This window comes from Mesoplodon mirus (assembly GCF_964341445.2).
Source record: "Mesoplodon mirus genome assembly, chromosome: 10".
NCBI classification, from domain to species: domain Eukaryota; kingdom Metazoa; phylum Chordata; class Mammalia; order Artiodactyla; family Ziphiidae; genus Mesoplodon; species Mesoplodon mirus.
In genome coordinates this window covers 2736221-2751058 of record NC_138986.1, presented here as the reverse complement: position 1 = coordinate 2751058, position 14838 = coordinate 2736221, and the positions used below count along the sequence as shown (strand labels likewise).

Sequence of the window (14838 nt, the reverse complement as noted above, 5' to 3'; positions counted from 1 at the left end):
GCATGAACTGGGTGTATAACTGGTGTCCGTTGTCCCAACAACTCCACACCTTCCCAGTTAGACCAGTGCCAAGAAGCTAAATGCCAACACCCAGATGCCAGGGGCACTAACCAGTGCCTACGGATCATACCCTGCTTTACCAAATATGCTGTCTTTTCTGGTCGTCCAATGGTGCCGACTGTGCACGGGGCAGAGCCCATGGTGAGTACGCCCTCATCCTGTCTGCACAGTGAGCTGGGCAGCTCCCTCCCCCGACACACAGCAGCAGACACAAGGGAGGCCTGAGTGCACAGGGACACATGCCTGGCTGCAGGTCATCCTTCCCAGGCTCGCCTGCGGAGATGAAGCCCTGAATCCTCTCTGACCAACATAAATGGGGTCCTGGTAACCAAGCCCCTGTAGACTTTCGACAGTGGGCAGCTCGGGTCACCCTGGAACTGGACTTTTCTCACGCTGAGTGGTGTCTCATCGCACCTGGCTGTGACTCAGTTCAAGTTCACTTGAAGTTCTGTTGTGGAGCTTGGGGAAAATGAACGGACTGAATTATGCCAATATCTCCTCTACCCAACATCCCAACTGAGAGAGTTTTTCTGTCACCCAAGCTGAAAGGAGAAAAATTGGATTTGGGTTTGCATGGCTGTGTGTTAGCAAAAAAAAAAAGTGTTGGGCTTCCCTGGTGGCGCAGTGGTTGAGAGTCCACCTGCCGATGCAGGGGACATGGGTTCATGCCCCGGTCCGGGAAGATCCCGCATGCCGCGGAGCAGCTGGGCCCGTGAGCCATGGCTGCTGAGCCTGCACGTCCGGAGCCTGTGCTCCGCAACGGGAGAGGCCACAGCAGTAAGAGGCCCGCATGCCGCAAAAAAAAAATAAATAAATAAAGTGTTAATGAAGATATAATGCCACGTACTAAAACAACTAGTGTTTTCTATAACGTAAGGAAGTAATAGAGATAAATTACAAGACAGTCAAGTTACTCCCAGGCAAGTATCAAGAGATCAAAATAAAACTTGAAATCATTCTGGGCTCTTAATTTATATACGAGATCCCCATCTCTGAACCCTCACTTTCCTAATATTCCCTATAATGATTTGCAGGATGTGTTCCCCCCAGTTCACCCCCCATGCAGGAAGCCTGGGACAGCCTGGACCACACGTGTGCCCCAGTGACAGCCCTCAGGACCGATGAGAAGGCGGGAGAGGCTGCTCTCCTCCCACAGGATGGGGGCTGTGCCCAAGGTGCTATAGGTGTGGGGTGTCACTGTCGTCTGCCCCACCTGGGGAATGGAAATGTCCTCTAAGATGATAGAAAACCCCATGAAGGAAGTGGGTGAGTCTAAGGGGCCGAGAAGCCTGCCCAGCGGGAGGAAGTTCAAAGTCAGGACGCTCGAGAGGTGAGCTTGTGCAGCTGGATGTCAGCCGTGGCTCGTCCGAGATGGACCCCACTGTGAACACGGGGACAGCCAGCCTGGGTCTCCCATGCTCTGTGTCTGGCAGGAATCCTGGGGTGATTATCCTGTTGGAGTTTCAGAGTTTTAGCGATATTCGGGGAAAAGGATTATGCTTTTGAGTTGGTGGAGCTGGGGACATATTATAACGTTTGCCATTTAGAATGAGGGAACATAGGATCCTGATGTTCAAAAATGAATAGTGTGAGGATATCCAAACCCTCACAAGAGGATTAGACTTGGTTGGAGCTGGAGGCCTTTGGGACTGGAGTGTGACGCTCCAGGCACCGCCATCTCCTGATGCGTGGAGTGCGGAGAGCAGGGGTTCCGGACAGCTTGTGTTTTCTTTTTCAACACACAGAGAGCTGCAAGTCTAGAACTTAGGAGGAAATACTGGGGCGGGAGTCTATGACGTATGAGTTTTACTGGCACCACCTCATTTCCCAAACGTGCATCCATCAGCCAAATACGCACGTCCTCAGACAATTTCTGAACACTGAAACCTTCAGTCAGAATGGGTGGGAAAGCACTGTGCTAAGTGATGAACACTTTTCTTATTAAACACTAGTTAATAATTACACTGTAGTCAATATCTACATCCTAGGTCTAAAATACCACTAATAGACTTTGCTGAGGTTCAGTAACATGTCTGAGTAAAAATGGTCATCGTGTTCTCTTAAATGTTACCAAGAAGAGGAAATCTATGCTAGGACCAATGGCCCATATTTTCCAAGAACTATCAATCATTTCTTCTCATGGTGTTTGGGAAGACACTGGAGAAGATGCGGGTGTGAGCTGACACGGAGTCACACCACGGGAAGCTTCCTGGTCACTTGTGCTGCAAGATGCAGAGCAAAGCTATTTACATGGACGTGTGCTCCGTTCAGACTGCACACCCCCTGCCACACCTGGACACAGGCCATCAGCCAGGACACCGACGCACACCGCGACCCACACCTTCCTACCTTATGGATCTGGATCTACTGTCCAATTCCTGGGACTGTAAGCACATATTTCAATGTGCTTCAATGAAATAGATTTTTATTTCAAAGAAAAACTAGTCTCAACATCTCTTTAAAGGTCTTAACAAGTACCTTACAATAAATAGTAACCAAGCACAATGAAGGAAGATAGAAAGTTAATACATTATCTGCTTTGTCTTCCTGAAGAAATGACTCTCCTAAGGCACGTGTCACAAGGCAGCGTAATGAACAGTGCTGCCTTCCATGCCCGCCCCTTGAGATGTGTGATCAGAATTCAGATGGGGTTCAGGGTCTTGACATGCCCAGAGGGGATGTGTCATTGGGTAGGGGCACAAAACCCACGTCCACAGGGACAGGTAAGTAGTAGCAGACGAAGAGAATGGAGTTGTCACCAACATCCCGGGCGCTGGGCACAGGGGACCAAGTGCTGCAGGGGACACGGGCTCGGGTGCACCTCCCCCCACATCGCTCCCCCACGAAGGGAAAGACCGGCTTCCTGGTCCGAGCCTGTGCCATCCTTAGAATTGTCTTATTTTTATCTTTTCTTCTTCCCTGACCCTTCCCCGAGCATAGGTCCCAAGAAGTGCCACCAGTGGCCACTCATTCCCATGCAGGTGGCCTGTCCTGTGGTCCTTTGGGAGCGTTTCTCAGCCCAACGTGGTGTTTCTTCCCCCGGGGGTCCTGGCCTCTCACCAGCGTGTGCACCTGGGGTTCAAGCCCTCGCTACCACCCTGAGGGAAGTGTGTTCAACCTACCGACCATTTCAAAAAGAAAAGAAACCCAGGGCTATTATTTTCAGTAGTAGTAACAATAATTTAAATGGACCTTCCTCCAGGTTGGGGTGTGCATACATGCTCTCCTCGAGGTCACCTGATCCTGGTCACCACTAGGGTGTCCGTTCACTGTGGTGGAGGACAGCCTTTCCTCAGCGACCCCGAGTGGTCAGGCCTCGTCTCAGCAGAGCCGGGTGTCCAGGAGGGGACGGAGGCCTTAGGATACGGGATGCTCCGTGTCGGAGCCGTCCACCTGGGGCCGTGACCTGGCAGTGCTAACTGAGCGGCTTTGACTTAATTACCCCCAAGAGGCTGCGGCAGCGAGCAGAGCGGACGACCAGTGGCTGCTGGATGAGGTGGGAAGGGTGTTTCCTGCTTGACGTTCATGTGAGCGAGAAGACCCCTCATCCAACGGGATTTCCACACCACAGGGTTTTAAGAAATAGCAGCAGCCCCTTGTGTAACAAGGAATCAGCTTGTCTCCTCTCAGAGGCTCGGGAAGTAAATCCCTAACGCTTAAAAGAGAAAAGGAAAATGGGTCTTCTACAAAAATCTCACCCAAAGCCACACTTCGTGTTCTACGGTATAAAATTGTTTTAAACGATGCAGATGTGCTTCAGAGAAGCCAATTTTATTCAACCACTAAAATGAATCTATCAGTGAATCTAGGTTAACGGCTCGCACGGGCCTTTTATAAAAGCTGAACAATCCTAAGACTGGTCCCGCTCATGCTGGCCTGTGACACGAGAGCTGGGTTAGGATGACACGCTGCTCGGCCACCTGCTGAGGGGTTCTGGCTCCCCTGCCTCTCTCCCATCCAAATAATTTAACTTACAACCAATTCCAAATCATTAAACTCAGGGGACAGGTCCACTCTTTAAGCTGAAAGACAGCCATGACAATGAGAAGGAATCTTAAAAATTAAAGTCCTGGATTCTCTCTTTCACATCCTACGCTTGTCTTTTCTCCAGCGCCCCCCAGGAGGCTCTCGATGTGTGTTTTATTCTGGCTCACCAGGCCCCGGGGTCCAAATGCCTGAGCTGGCAGTGACCCTGGGCGACGTCGGTGACGGTCAGGGTCTCAGTGGTCCTGCCCCGCCGCCAGCCCGGAAGGGCTTCCCTGAGTGTGCTCGGCCCCTCAGCTGCACATGTGGCCCAGTAGCTGCTCCCCAAGTGGGCCTGGCTGGTCCCCAAGTGCTGCCAGCTCTCTGTTCCTCAGCTGCGCCGGGACCTGGCAGCAGAGCAGAGCCAGGCCCAGATGGTTTAGACCGTAATCAGTAGTGGATGCCCTGAGCCCGTGAATTACCAGCCGTGGGAGCCCAGCGCCAGCCTGGACAGGTGGTGTGCAGCCTGTGGAGAGCCAGCACGGACCAGGGTGGACTCCAGCCCCCAGACAGCATCCCTGGAGACGGCAAGCTCTGAGCCGCGTGCAGGCACACAGGATCCCAAGTGGGTCCAGAGTCACCTCAGGCCATCTCAGGAGACACACTGTCCGTGAATTCTGCAGCCAGGATGCCAGGAGGAAGGCCACCTGTCTGGGTGTAAAGCTGCCATGTCGCTCTGATAACTGCCTCTCAAGAGAGACACCTGGAACCCGGCAAGGGATAAAGAATGGAAGGTCTTCACATCAACCCAGAGACTAGAATTCAGGGCTTCGCCTGTAAGTGACGTCTGAATACGTGACCACTTACCATCAGGTGGGCACGAGATTCTTCCATCCCCGAACCCAATGTCCTAGGCCCTCTCACTGCCGTCACTGTAGGACGAGGCTACCTTCCTCTGTAGGAGGGGCCTACATCAGTGTCATTTCTGAATGTTCCCCCTTGAAAGCGCCCACCGGCTGTTTCTCAGCATCTGCAAAGGGACCCTCTCTCGTGCCCAGCCTGACGAGTGTGCCCAGCCCCCGCTCCCTCTGCTCCCCTGCCCAGCCTCCTGAGGGGGGAACCGTGCTGCCTATCCTCTGTCGCCTTGATTGACAACGTCCCTGTGGGTGTGGAGCTTCTGCCCCCAGGTACGGCGAGAGGTTCATCCCTGGATGACTCGGACGCATGGGCCCTGGGGGTCCCAGTGGGTAGAACTCACCAGGTGGGGACAGGGGCGTTTGTGCAAAACCCTGTCGTCTGCCCCAAGGCCTCCCCTGCGTCTGGTCCCCTCAGTTTCTGAGCATCACCCAGCGCTGGCCTGGAGTCTCCCCAAGCCTTTCTGTTCACTTCTGGCCCTCAGGCCTCTGGGCGAGGGGCTCCACCTGCTGAGAGGCTGGAGGGACAGCGCTTCCTCCTCACACCTGCACCCACCTGGGCCCAGAGAGGCTCAAGGATGGCTCAAGGTCACACAGCAGCTGCCCAGAGGCCTAGGGCCAGAGGAGCACAGGCCATCATGTCACAGAGGGTGAACTGAGCAAAAAAAAAAAGATTCTACTGACTCACAAAAGAAAAGCCCTATTTACACAGCAGACGGCAAATGTAAAGTGAAGGCCCAAAGAGTTGGGAGTATGCAGAAAACAGCTTCTAGAACAGGGTCAGATGAATTAATGGATAAAGAGATCCATGATGAGCTATTGAGGTAAATTAGGAAGACATTAAAACATCAGGGGTCCTCTTAACACTCTTCTGCAAATAACTTCTCCGCTAAAAACAGACTCTTAAATTGGGTTGACTACAGGTTAACCATGACTTGAGAAGTGGTGCTCCAGGGACTTGCTAGTGACGGCCCGGGTCCTTGGCTGCTGGCCTGCAAACCTGGACCTGATCTTGGTATATGTTTTCCATACCTGGCGCTGGGCATGAGTGATTAACAGAAGCTGCAGCCAGAAGATTCAAAGCAGTGACTCAAAAACCAGAACGAAAAATGGACGGCCAAGTTAGAGAGACAGTAAGAGGTGAGCAACACCCAAAGGCGAAATAAGAAAAAGAGAACTAATTTTGGTCCATTTCCCAGGGCTCCAACTTAACACAAGGGTGTAGACTTGGACGGATTAACTCCACAGAAATGCTGACGTGTTAACAGTACTAGGTATGCAAGAAGATAATTCTTGACCAGGAGGCTAACAGCTCCAAGCAGAGAGAGCCACATCAGCAGGTGATTACAACAGGATGTGCGACTCACTGCATCGCTGAAATGGAGCTGGGAGGAGACCCAGCCCGTCTGCACTGGAAGGCCTGCTCGGAGGAAACCCAGGTGCTGCAATGCGACAGGGAGACCTGCTCAGACCAGCGGAACACAGGAGCGTACACCTCTCTCAGGTAATCCGGGATCAACTTAAATTCACCAAGGGTCTGCTCGAAAATGGCCCAGAGAAACCCATCTCCTTTGTCTTAATCTAAAAGCCAACTCAACTGGAGAAAGAGCAGCACCGAAGTGGAATTCCTGCAGCATCCACGCCAGAGCAGCCCTGTTCCTGGGAAACCCAAGGGCTGGGTCTCATCTCTGGTCTGGAGGATGAGGACAGACGCCCACTGCCCAGAGCGCCCTCACCTGCGGGTCCAGAAACCACCCTGTCCCCTGTCTGCCGCTCCCCGTCCCCTGTAACCACCAAAAGGAACTTCGTTGCATGCAGCAGATTTCAACTTTCCTGGGGTGACAGAAATCCTTGATAATGTGACAGAATCCTTGGCCTCTTCTTCCCAGAAAGTCACACAAGTGCACACACGCAGGACACGTGTCACAGAATGCCCAGAATTCCCGAGAGCCATCCAAGGACACAAAGGGGTCATGCAATCTGGTCTCAGCTGCCTTCTGCCCACCGACCTGATCGGAAGTTACCTGGACAGCTATAACCGTTCCACAGTCAGAAATTAATGTCGGCAATGACAACGCTTTAATCTTTCTTTCTCGTATTTCATCTGCAAAAACAGAAACAACCCCTGGCAAACTACAGGGCTTACAAAAACACACATAATTACCATCATTATTTAACAGTCTCTTGGAAATTCTAGAAAATGCAATAAGCACAGAAATAGAAATAAGAATTACAAATGTAAGTCAAAGGCAGTAGCGAGTATGTTTAGCATATACTAAGAGCATAAACCAAAATAAATATGTTAGATCTAATAATAGAAGGTTTGGATGCAAAACAAAATACAAAACTCAATTCCATCCTTATAACTCAAAATTATCAAGATAGTGAATGCAACAGGGAAACCAGATAACATTCAAAGGAGTAATAAAATACTAAAAATAACAACTAAATTGTATATAGAAAAGTAGACCAAAACATTACAGAGGCACAAAAGTGGATTTGAATGAGTAGCAGGAAATGCTGGGAAGCCTGGATGTTGTTAATTCTTTCCAATGTAATGGAGGTTTAGCTCAGTTTTTCTGTTATTTTAAATTTTCTAAAGTTTCAGCTTAATTCAGGTATAATTGACAAATAAAAGTGTAAGATATTTTAAGAGTACATCGTGGTGGTTTGATCTGCGTGTACATCGTGAAAGGATGTACCCCCCATCGAGGTAATTAACATCCACCACTTCACATATTTATAACGCTGCTTAAATTCAAATTTTAAGGGGCTTCTTTAGAGATTTTTTAAAGATATGATTTCTCTAAATTTTACATGAAATAATAAAGAATAGGACAGAAATCTGGGGGAAATGGAGAGCATTCCAGGGGAGTGTGCCCTGTCAGGCGCTGACCTATATTGTAAGTCTGGAACAGGTACCAAGTGTGGAGCAGGTGCAGGAGCTGCCAGCTTGGTGGGCAGACCCGCTGGACACAGAGGCTGACCTGGGGTGGAGAGCCAGCGCTCGGTGACGGGGACGCCCCACTCAACCCGCAAGCAAACCGGGAGAACAGCTTGGTATCAGGGGAACCCAGCCCCTCTCCAGCCAACATCAGCTACCAAAACACCTTCCAGCTGGTTTAAGGTCAAGGCACACACACCGTGGAAAACTAGGAAATGCAGACATGAAGGCATCCTGCTCTCAGGATGGGAGGACAGCAGGTAGAGGCAGGGGCAAAGCAGAAAGAGATGTGACTACGGAAAAAGTTCTAGGTGTTAAGAGCCCATAAACAACACTTAAAAGGCCAGTGTCAAACAGGGAAAAATACCTGGAACCAAAGCAACAGTTAATGTGTGTGTATGTGTATGTGTGTGTATGTGTGATGTGTGTGTCTGTGGCATGATTTGTGTGGTTTGTGTCTATGGTGTGATGTGTGTGTATGTCTGTGATGTGATGTGTGTGTGTGTGTCTGCGTGCAGGTGCCGGCACTACAAATGGAGAAGTGGTCAATGGAAAGAGGAGAGGGTTTACATGTAAGGAAATTAAATATCCAAGAAAATTATTTTTTAAAGTACCTCACCAGTTATCCCAGATTCTAGGTTGGACTCCCTATACAATTAAATAGATGAGACTTTTCTGTCTACCTAGCTAATAGCCAAGATGCTGAAAATAAAAATATCCAGTGTTTGCCAAACTGTAGTGATCACCTGCTGGCAACTGTCAGGGCAAACTGAGATTCAACACTTGTTCTGGAAAGCAAGTCGGCACCTTTGTACCAAAAACCTTAATCTTGAAACAAATGATTTCACTTTCAAAATCTTTGGAAATAATCAGAGGGAGGGACAAATACTTACGTGTAAGGACGCCATTTTAGCATTAATCACAGTGAAACACATGAGGGAAAAGAAAAGCACTTAATATTCTGTGTTGTTGAAATAAATTAAAGACATACAACAGATCTTTACATATAAAATAAAATTCATTTATGATATTTAATGACATGGAAACATACTATAATATTCAGTTATTTTAAGGGATACAAAATTCTGTGTTCAGAATTATAGCAAAATTATGCAGGCATGCACTTCAGAAAGAATGAAAACATCCCCAAATGTCATATATTTAGGTCTGAGTGGTGGGATTTAGGAGGATTCTAACTTTCCTGATCATTCTCTGCATGCTGGTGTAGTGTCTTCCATAGAGTAGCTAATAAATATTGGTAAAAAGAAGGAAAGTGTTTCTAATTTCTGACATAAGCATACGCAATTACTCATTTTATATTAGGAAAAGAACAAAAACCTCTTGTAAAACTAAATTAAGAACTGATTAAGAGGACCATCCCCCTGGTAGCAGCCGGTGGCAGTGGCCGTCACCTGGCGCTCCTGAGCGTGGAGGGATGCCCACTCCTCAGGTTTCACGGGAAGGACCCCTACCAGCTCTGTGCTGGGAGCAGCTCCCTAGAGGACTGAGATGCTTTCTACGGGTCACGAATGAAACAAGTCCCAGATCGGCTCTCCCGGTGGCCGGTCCCCTCCTCAAAGGCTCCCGGTTGAGCCCCCAGGCCCCCTGGGCAGGGTTTCGTACCTGGGACGCTGGGTGTGGAGCCGGACCTGCCAGCGCTCCTGTCCCTCCGGCTGCCCGGGTCCCGAGGGGCAGCAGGAACCACACCTAGACCGGTCACTAAGGACACCATGGGTGCCCCCTACACGGAGGATGCGAGACCAGAGCTCCCAGGGCCCCAGGGTCCCTACAGTCTGGGAGAGGAGCCCCTCGGGCTCGGGCACAGAGGCCGTGGGGTGGGGAGACCCCTCCCCCACCAGGGGACAGTGGTGCCGGCGAGCGCCCACGGGTGCCCGGGGCTGTCAGGAACCACTGGGAAGTGGCCCTCCCTCTCTGGCGGGGGCAGCCTCCTGCCTTATCCTCCATCCGTGAAGCTGCACCAGACGCGGAAAGGCTGTTTCAGAGACAAGGCCAGCCCCGCGAAGCCCAGCCGCGCCTCACCAGTTCCGGGCCTTACACGCCCCGGAGAAGCCGCCCTGACCTCTGGTTAGTGCCCTTGAACTGCATGCTCTGTGCGCACGGACGCAGACATCACCCTGTGATCTGCTGCGGAGGAGAAGGGCGAGGCTTGCAGGGTGCATCCGTCCTTCTTGGGGTCAAGGACAGCACGCCGTGTGCATGTCCACCAGCGGGCTGCTGCTTCTCACCCAGAGGGTGGAGCGACAGACACCTGCCGGGGAGGTGGCCAGGTGTCTCCGTGCACCCCGCCCCGGGAGCATCCAGCGCAATCCCTCTGTTTACAGAGTGATTCTTCGCCGTAAAGGTCACAGGGGCTTATTGTATCGACGGTCCTGGGATAAGTTCTTCCTGAGATTCCCACGGTCATTAGAGCTGGAGAGGGAGGGAGTCCAACCTAGAATCGATAAGCCGGGTCGTCAAGTGGTCTGGGATTTTGCCAACTTTGAAATAACGTTATAGATATCTCAAAAAAAACCTTAAAGAGTTCAAAGGCAAAAGATTTTCAGTTCTAATAAACTCTAACCCATTTCTATTCAGTCTGATCAAGGTGCAGTTAGCCAACATCACAGGTAATTATACATCTCTCTATCCCACAGACAGGTAACACACGGACTCCACACGCTTTCCATCCATACGTCCTGATGCACGGACTCACGGCGGCCCACAAGAGTACGTCACAGGTAAGTGTACATCAATATGACGGTAAAACGGAAACAAGAACCATACAAATAACTGCACGAAAACCCTGTTAATTCAGCAGGCAGCTTGAAAAGCAGGACTTTCTGAAGTAGTAAAATATCTGAGTAATGGCCTTCATAAAAAGAAAGCTTTTATTACTTTAAAATATAATAATCTTATTAAGACAATCAGGAAGAGTTCCGAGGGGGTCCCATTTTTACCAACAGACAAGAATGACTTTAAACTAACAAACCAAGATGTAGCAAATACTTAAAAACCCACAGTTTCTACACTAACGTTGCTCACTTCCCAACAACCAGAGTTATTGCCGCAGCCAAAACTATAAACATAAATCACCAAGCTCCTTGTGCACAGCTTCTGCTTCTACAAGTTGCACGTTGGTAAAAGCTTTACAACTTCTCACACCACAGTGGAGGGAAGATTTTTTAAAATATAAAAGGGTGAAGTTAAACTGTGAAGAATTATAATGGCTTCTGTGAATTTTTTGTCTTTACATTAAAAAGTCAGAAGCGTGACCCCAGATTACATGCCTGATCGGGGTTGGGGAAGCAGGTAAGGGCTCTCCCAAACGTACTGAGAAGGGCCATTTCCAGCACTGGCTTCGGCGTGGAGTCCGGACTTGCCAAATCCAGCAAGAGTGGGTACCTTATTTGCCAAGACAAAAAGCACTTCATAGGAGCAAGAGTGCTCATTTCCTGTTTAGTTTATGTGAGAAGTGGAGCTTTTCAGAGAAAAAAAGGCAATTTCTGTTTTTATTGATGATGCACTGATTTGCCAATGAGTTTGGTGTTACTTTTTGTTTATTCTCTCTACATCTGGAAATATCTCACCACTTAACTGCTTTTGCAGGTTCTTTGTTACTAAACAGTTTATCTGAAGAGAGTTAAGAGCTCAGAACAACACCCACCCCCAGATGAACCGAAAAACAAAGAACAACAAAAAAAAAAACCTGATGGGTTGTTGTCTCTTTACCAATAAGGATCACCATGTCTTTTTTTTTCTTTTTTTTTTTTTTTTTTTTTTGCGGTACGCGGGCCTCTCACTGCTGTGGCCTCTCCTGTTGCGGAGCACAGGCTCCGGACGCGCAGGCTCAGCGGCCATGGCTCACGGGCCCAGCCGCTCCGCGCCATGTGGGATCTTCCCGGACCGGGGCACGAACCCGTGTCCCCTGCATCGGCAGGCGGACTCTCAACCACTGCGCCACCAGGGAAGCCCCACCATGTCTTTTTAAAACAGAAATCCCTCCATGGATTGAGTTGGAAGAATAAAATTTTCAGGCAAAAGGGAACTCGTCAGGACATCCATCATTTCAGAGGAAGAAATGATTCTTAAGTCGAGAGTGAAATGACTTGAAGTCACTAACAGCACAAGGCAGGCCTGGAACCCGGGGTCCTGTGACCCCAACACTCACCTAGCGCTCCTTCTATCAGGAAGCACCTGCCGTGGCCCTTCATCCCTGCCCCGAATACGTGGCTGCCACACACACACATGTACAGACATTCTGTAAAATGAGCTTACACTCGGAAATCTTAGGAAATACAAGGCTTCTGAAACAGTGAGTCTGAAAGATACACCTTAGGAGAGCACGAGCCCTGAGCCTGGAGGATGCTGGTGTCGGGGGCTGCCTGGGCCCAGGTCCTGGCACCAGTATCGTGAGCCGTGTGACCCCGGCAAGTACCGTGGCCGTTCTGCACCTTACTCACTTCTCTCTTCTGCAAAGCAGAGACGGGGGCTTCACCAGTGAAGTCTAAGCATGTTACATTATTCAGAGCAAAGCGAGCATGTGAGGAATCTTGGCTCCCACTGTAACTCACTGCTTGCTTCTCTCCTGGCTTAAACACTCGCTCTTGGCTCAAATGTAGAGGTGAGGGTTTGCAAAACTGGTCCTCCGGGACAGATGGCATCTGAGCCTGTAGGGGTGCTGAAATGCAGGGTGCCGGCCCGCCTGCTGAATGAGACCTCTGGTTCAGCTACGCGAACTTCCACCAGGAGTCTCATGCCGTTTGGCTCAAGTAAAACTCTTTTCTATTCCTTTTATAGATTGTTTATTGATTATTTCCGTGGACAATTCCCACCAAGGGTAGCACAGGTCAAGGTCACACTTGCCGGGGGGACTTCCCACCCGGGGTGAGAGTTCAGCCCAGCCCCCTCCCTCCTGGGGCTGCCTGCCCCTGGGGGAGACCAAAGCCGCTGGGGGAGGACTGGATGTTGGGTCTGATGGAGGGAGAATGAGTGGGGATGTTAAACCTTTATATGGAGAAAGACACAAAACACAGCAATTAAATCATCCCCACTGCATATCCATATTGCCTATAATTCTCTGCTTGAAAATTCACTCAAATATCCAGTCCACCTTTGATATCGTCTACTTTTCCCACTACAAACACTTTCCCTGGGACACATGTGCCAGGAACACGGACACAGGAGGCCGAGCGTGCCTAGGTGCCCATCCCAATGGCCCCTGGGCCTCTCTGACCGCCAGGCCTTCTCCACCAGACCCGCCACAGGCCCACCCCCACCTGGGTGCCTGGGTCCACCTTGACCCCCGCCCAACCACAGCGAGGGAGGTGATATCCCCTCTCGGCAGTTTTTCCTCCCCCGAGAAGGGATTCAGTTATTTCCCACGAGCCCAGGGAGAGGCCCGAGCAGAAGGTCAGGCCATAGATGAGGGGTCAGCTTCTAGCTGCTTGGGTGGCTGGTGTCATTGAGAACCTCTCCTCCACTGTACCCTTCACGTTGAATTACGTGGACGTGGGCCCAGACACGTGACTTGAAAAGCCCTTAGAAATCATCACTTGCATCTCACCTTGGCTGAGCAGGTGCAGCCGGGGTAGGGGGCCCAGACAAAGGACCCGGGAGAATGCAGACCAGGGCCCATCTCAACTATGGGTCATCAAGTGTTATTTGGATCTGCTAGGCTGGCTTCTAGGGACATGAACTCTTTGAAGTAAAGCCTTTGTATTTAAATAAATAAAACCAAACTCCTAGGGAAAGTGAAAGATGTTTAAATGACCATTACTAACCCATAGCATGGATCATTCCCAGTGGCCTAGCACCAGTGACCTCTTTAACTGGTGTCCATGAACGTGCAGTAACCTTAGAAGCACAAATTATATTTCACAACTCAAATGTGTCACGGAACTGTGAGAGTTCTTTTTTTAATCACAAGTTTTATAGTAGCAATTAATTTTTACCAAATCCATAGCATAACAGAAATGCATACAAAATTTAATAGCCATTTATTTTCTCTATGGAAAAAGTGCCAAAAAATAAACAGACAGTAATAAAATTTCCACTATTAAAAATGCTAGTTGTGATTTCCATCTTAACTGAAAAAGCCAGAATACTATGAAAGAAACTTTTAGAGTTTTATGTAAGGAACATTATTATGCATCCCATTTACCAAGGGAAAAAAAAAAAGTTGAACAGTAAAAGCTAAAATATTTTTTGTAATTTGATGTGAACAGTACTTTGAAGGAAAAACACCTCAGTATATTTTTATCCTCCATGCTTTCTCAGAACCTACTTTCAAATACATTCAATTTAATTTTGTTTATTCACGAAAATATCATTTGCAGAAAATAGTATTAAAGCACATATAAATATTGAACTTGGAAAACAAAATAGATATTCCAGCATCAATTCTAATTAAGATATAGCAATTTTAGGGCTTCCCTGGTGGCGCAGTGGTTGAGAGTCCGCCTGCCGATGCAGGGGACGCGGGTTCGTGCCCCGGTCTGGGAAGATCCCACATGCCGTGGAGCGGCTGGGCCCGCGAGCCATGGCTGCTGAGCCTGCGCGTCCGAAGCCTGTGCTCTGCAACGGGAGAGGCCACAGCAGTGAGAGGCCTGTGTAACGCAAAAAAAAACCCCACAAAAAACAAAGACTGTTAATAAAAATAAAAAAAAATTAAAAAAAAAAGATATAGCAATTTTAAAATCCATTTCTCCCACCCCCACCCTCTGCTGCTGGCAACCACCCGTCTGTTCTCTGTGTCTGTGAGCTTGTCTTGCAATCCATGAGCACAGACTATCTTTCCATTTATTTGTGTCTTCAATTTCTTTCACTAATGTCTTACAGTTTCCAGTATATAGGTCTTTCACTTCCGTGGTTAAATTTATTTATGGGTATTTTATTCTTTCTGGTGCCACTGTAAGTGGGATGGTTTTCTTTATTTCTCTTTCAATTGATAAGTTTTAC

At 49.1% G+C, this 14838-nt stretch overlaps 1 protein-coding gene across 1 annotated transcript in view; it reads right to left on the bottom strand.

Annotated features, from left to right (window-relative positions):
* Positions 1-14838, bottom strand: part of RPS6KA2 (ribosomal protein S6 kinase A2) — a 160867-nt gene that overhangs the window by 106534 nt on the left and 39495 nt on the right. The window lies entirely within an intron of this gene.